Source organism: Poecilia reticulata, chromosome 19 (assembly GCF_904066995.2).
Source record: "Poecilia reticulata chromosome 19, P_reticulata-male-v2, whole genome shotgun sequence".
NCBI classification, from domain to species: Eukaryota; Metazoa; Chordata; class Actinopteri; order Cyprinodontiformes; family Poeciliidae; genus Poecilia; species Poecilia reticulata.
In genome coordinates this window covers 12727474-12733473 of record NC_088848.1, presented here as the reverse complement: position 1 = coordinate 12733473, position 6000 = coordinate 12727474, and the positions used below count along the sequence as shown (strand labels likewise).

The window sequence follows — 6000 nt, the reverse complement described above, 5'->3', positions numbered from 1 at the left end:
TTTTATTTTTTTTTAAGAAAGTAATACCTTGCACAAAAGTTAATAATGGGAGCGTTAACATCAGGAGAACCATGATGGAGTGTCTCGTCTACCACCCTCAGGGCTGCCCAGGGACCCGATTATGATTTTTCAAAGTAACCTTCCTGCTGTGACCAAAGTCGGCAAGAAAGAAATCTTAGAAGAAACCTTGGTCAGATTATTTTAAGCCACAACCCTGCGCAAATGAAGCAGAGCTGTTCGGGTTGCCTTCCTTGCTCTCATGCAGATGCAGACACCACCAGCCAGGTGTTAGCTCCTGATGCTGTAGAGCGTTAACCGACTGCGATCACAGGTGCTAAAACAGATTACTGCATGCTGTCGTTTTTTCTTGTTTTTTTACCAGTCCCCAAAAGTAATATCAGTGATGATGGTTTAAAATCATTGGGTTATAATTAATTTGAGTAATTCTGGCTTTTATCCGTGGCATCCATATTTAACACCTCATTAAAGCAAAAACAATTGGCTACTTATTTTTGTGCACCAAAGAAGTTGGCAAGGACAAGTTTGAATTTCAGCAGAATATACATACTGGTAGCTGCTTTTTTTTTTTAACACTCATTTTGTATTTTAAGCTTCACAAAATTAAATGTAAAAGGTGGATTTCAAATGTTTCATCATTCATTGTGAGAGTCAATTGGGTAACACTTTATTTGAAGGAGTGTGCATAAGACTGACATGACACTGTCATAAACATGACATAACATCCGTCATGAACATAAAGAAGTATTTGTGAATGTTTATGACAGTTGTCATGAAGTGTCATTCGGTAACTTCTAATGCAAAGCTGCTCTAAAAGTTGCACTGAAAGTCCATTAAAAGTGCCAACTATGCATTAAATTATCATAATTTACAAAACCATGCAAATAAAGTGTTACCGTCAATTGTCATTTATTGCTGGAAAAATATATTGCCAACATCCATTTGTGGAAATCCTACATTGGATTTATGCTGAAATTAGAATTCCCATCATCTGGAAGTTGAAAAACGTAGGACAGCTAACTGTGCTCCTATCAATGACTTTTTATTCTCTCAGTCTAATTTGCAGACCAGTTTAGTACAGCACTCCTTCTCAATTTAAAGTTTTATATTTTATTCAGTTATACTTTGGACATCCAAATACCTCAGCACATTGGTAGAGAATCTTTAATAAATTTCACAAAGCACTTAACTGCAACAGCATAATTTGCCATAAACCAAGTAAAATAAAAAGCTTTCCAAATGGAAAGACAAAAATATCCTCATACTTAGCTGAGGCACAAGCAAACAATGTAAGATCTTGTTTTACTGAATCTCCAACTGTGCAGAACTTACACTGCAAAAACATGAGTCAAAGCTAACATTCCCCAATGTTTTGATGCCTTAAGAAAAGAAACATACAGCAAGGAAGAAAAGAGGAAGGGGAGTGGGTGTCTTTGATCAATCAGATGCAGTTGTATTTTAAACATGAAATGTGCTCAGGCCAAAACTCCAAACAGGAGCTCAGTCTTTTGCCTGAATTTGGTAAGGATTTTTCTCCAGTTAGAATGAAATAGCAAGCACACATACAAGTCTAAAGACATAGCACCCCCCTTCCCCCCTCCCTCCCTGAAAAAGAAATAAAACATAAGATTATGTCCATCGAGAAAAAAACAGAGGTCAGAGTTGTGCAAAGAAGACAGGCCAGAGGGAGTACTTCAAAGAGACCTTTAGAGAAGTTTGTTAAGTCCACCTCCTTGGCTCAAACACACACACACACACACACACACACACACACACACACACACACATTATATATATATATATATAGATTCCTCTGCTGACCTGATGTTCCAGGATAAAACTTGATGCATCAACCTTCAATGATGTTTCTGAAAAATGAATAAATAAATAACATTAAGTAGAAAAGCGGAACAAGATGCCTGACTTTTGCGAATAAAGAATTTGCCTTTATAAAGGTCATGTACTTATGCCACAGTTTTTCATATAATGCCCCTTTGATAATCCATGCTGGGGTCACCAAGCCTAGTACTCAAAAACTACAATCCTGCAACTTAGAGCTGCATACCTTCTCCAACAATGAATGGTTCGTTACCAGGTTTCTGGAGATCTGGAGATCTGAATCACATGATCACGTTTCCTCACATTTATCCTGATACTTAGTTGTTGGAGTAGGCCCTGAAGAAATTTTAAAGTTTGGCAAATCTCAAAGTTTTGTCAAATATCAAGTAAATAGACCTTAAGGAAACAGTCTGGGTGTAAAGAGATGTGCTTCTAGAAACAGTGTAGGTTCAGAGATAACATTATGTAAGACAACCCTCCTGTGCTGACCATAATACGCTATGAACACAGTTGCTGAGCAAAACATATCTTCAGGTTATACTTCACTCTTGAGGAAACTTTAAAGGTTAAGTACCTCCAACCACATGCTCACCTAAAAACGATACTTTTTCCCCCCTCTGTTCAGTAGTCGGAATGTGTGGATTTTAAAGTAAAGAGAGTTGGGGTGGGCATTCTGGTTGCAAGTGGACAACCTAACACAAATTATTTATTTGTTCTCATACATTTTGCACCCTATAGTACGCTTGGTATTCATGTTTGTGTAGAAATCTGGAGGGTGGGGTCAGTATTTTCTTTCATGGGGGTGGGGGAGCAGGACAAAAGAATGAAACAGAAAGCAACTGAACTGAATTTGTGAAACATAAAGACTGACATTTGAGGAAGAAACGTGATCGACAGTGTAATTTGTGTAAGATCTTTAATCATACGCATCTTCACAGATGGAGACGAGTAAAAGAAAAATCGAGTCGTAGTCATTAGTCAGAGAGACGGTGAGAAATCATGGGAAAAGCAGAGAGATGGGAGTGGAACTGTTTTTTCTGAGACAGATGGCCAAAATGGAAAATAAATATGCTAAGGGGAGCCATGACAACCTTTGCAGAAAAAGAAAGGTAGGTGTAGATTTTACGGATAAAGAAAAAGAGGAAACTGTGTCAGACAGCATGACAGAACATAGAAGTGAAGAAATGCATGAAATAAACAAAAATAAAGAAACATCATCCAGATATGCTTCTTTTGTCACTTTAAATTCTGATATCCAGCTGGCCCAAGATGCTTTTAGTTGAGTTTTTTATTTTATTTTTATTATTATCAATTTACTTTCAGCACCTAAGAAGAAACTGCTGCTGGTGGCATTTGTCATGGATTCACACAAACTCATCTCTCTCTCTCTCTCTCTCTCTCTCTCTCTCTCTCTCTCTCTGCTGTTAATTACACGTAAGGTTATTGCTCATAATTTCTGATCACAGATACTGTCACCTGTGTTTTTCTTTTTAAGAATTCTGCAACCTCATAAAAATAAACACTGTGGTGAAACTAAAGAAGTAGAGCGAAGATTAATTTTTTTTCTATCGAAACGTTTGGGGACACAGTATTTCATCATATGTTTATAGAGACTACTTGAAGAAGAAAAAAAAGGAGCATAGCTTTGAATGAACCACAAGACATATGAATTTTTACATTGAGATTGAGTCCAAAGTAAAAAAAAAAATGCTTGATGAAAATGCTCATCATGATCACAAACACTTTAAACTGACTGTAAAATGTGGTGGTGGAGGAAAGTTTGCTTGTTTTGCAGGAATGGCCATGAGTACATTATAGTTACTGTCTGGACTATGAACTCCTCCAAGTAGTGTAATCAAGAGTCAAATATGATATTGTCAAAAAAAAAAAAAAAAGGTTGGTTGAAATTGTCCAAGCAACAACATAATGTTTCACATCATTGCAGCTAAATGTGTTTCAATAAGCTACTTGGTGAGCCCAGTTTCTCACACTCTTTTAATTTTGTCTTAATTTAAAAAAACAAAAAACAAAGTGAGGAACTGATTGAAACCTTTTGAGTTTTATCATGTCTTATGTCAATTGAAAAAAAAAAAAGTTAATGAACGATTGAGAACTTTCTTATTAAAATGAATGGCTTTACATAATGAGTCATGCAACATAAGCTGGTTTAAATAATAACCTCTTTAAAGCAGTTTTGAAATGTTCTTTAGGTCAATCATTTTCTCCCTTTTATTAATATTGAAAAGCCTAATTAGTCACATTTGCCACAAAGTAAAATTGGCAAGGATTACGCATACATAATAATTTAGCACCGTTCTGAAGCTCTCATGATAATAAGGTCAGTGGTCCATGTGCTAACCAAAATTGGAGAGGCTTTTTTTTTAAATTTACTTCATACATTTCTCCCTACAACTTATGTTTAAGTTATAAATATAACTAAAACTAAAACATACAAGTGAACCCTGGTTATGGATTCATATACTGTTGCTTATTTAACCAAGCGAGATTTGATTCAAGTACATTTAAAGGATGACCCAGCATGAGCATGCACACATTACAAAGGTCTGCACAGAAATAGTCAAATAAAACCGGCACTGCATCTGAGAGATTACCAAATCCATAGAGGCACATCGGATATACAGCTTGTGCATGTTTTCTTAAAAATGACAATACGTCATGACGGCCTATACAAATAGGCCGTCATTTTACGGTTTATGTAAAATATCTTGGTGATGTATCTCTACCGTCGCTCTGCATCATCCAGATAACTGGCCCGGGAAGCGGCTCTTTGTTGAAAAGATGTCAAATTCTATCCAAATGCTTAATGCTGCACCCACAAAAGATAAACCTTTATATGATATGAAACTATGAACTGGCTGTATATGAAAATGCCCGAGGCCATACAAAGAAACAGACTATTTGCAACATAACAAGTATAAGTAACATCAGCACTAAATTCAGCCTCCTATGAGCTTATTTCCTTGCAACTCTCCAGATCAAACATCAATCAATACAAAGTTGTAATTGGTGCAACCAAGAGACCCTGGGCACCTACATTAGATGAGACATTGATGTTCCTCCACCCACTGATATGTGTTCAGGTCAGAGCTTGTGTCTCCAAGCCTGAAGCTCTGAGAAAAGACATTCAGTGCTTAGCTCGTAGGAAACAGTGGCCGTTTGCCGCGCTCATCTTTCTGATGGACTCTGAACCAACAAACCCCCACAGTGCTTCCTCCTCCATGCTTGCATTGTTTAGCGGTACTGTCCTTTAATTATTAATTTACCTGTGAAGTTTTCAGAAAAAACTCCCTTAATTCAAGTTTTCATCGTTTGTGCAAATACCTCTGGACGAAGTTACCTTTTAGGCATTTTGTGAAATGCATGTCAATTTCTGAAAAAGTAACTTCACACAAGAGCTTTGTGGTGCATTTGAAAATTAAGTGCACTTCTTTGAGAAGCAGCGCAGCAGGGTCAAAAAGCCTTATGCAATCCAACTTGTGTTGACCTTTCTGTTTACTCTCTACAGTGGAGGGGAGAACATCAAGACATAGAGGAGCAAGGGCACATGCCAGACTCTGTATTGGACCTCTTTTGTACCTGCCGTAGTGTACTGTGTCCTTGCATCAAATATGTTTTTTTTTTCAAATTCATTCACTCATTCCATAACACATTCAGTCTTGAACTCTATAAATGCCCTAAACTGAAACATTTCATTTAATTTCTCATCTGAAAAACACTGTTTTCACTGTAAAGATACATTAAGCATAAGTAAATGTCAATTAACCTGCATACTGTATTCCAATAAGAACTTTGATTACTTAAAATTGAACAAAACATCTTGATCTAAGGCAGTGACGTTACCCTGACCACTGCCTTCCCACGCAATTCTGCTGAAGGTCCAGACTCTTTTGTTCAATGCAAAACGTAGAAAAAGAGATGGATTATACCAGGCAAGAGAAGCATACTTTTACTCATTTAACCATAGCTTGCAATAGAATGGAGTGGGTTCACCCACAAGTCTTAGCTTAAAGTTTAGTTTACACTTGTTAAAAACAAGGATGTAACAGCACACCAGAGTATTGGGGTTTTGTGACCTCCTGGTTGAGTCATCCACATGGCCTTCTAATTGTTTTTGTAGGCTGC

At 37.0% G+C, this 6000-nt stretch overlaps 1 long non-coding RNA gene across 1 annotated transcript in view; it reads right to left on the bottom strand.

Annotated features, from left to right (window-relative positions):
* Positions 1-578: 578 nt before the first annotated feature.
* The window catches only part of LOC103481644 (uncharacterized), a 54105-nt gene continuing 48683 nt past the window's right edge, over positions 579-6000 (bottom strand). The window contains exon 4 of the long non-coding RNA XR_536333.3: positions 579-1886. This is a non-coding gene — a long non-coding RNA (uncharacterized LOC103481644). The remainder of the gene's footprint in view (positions 1887-6000) is intronic.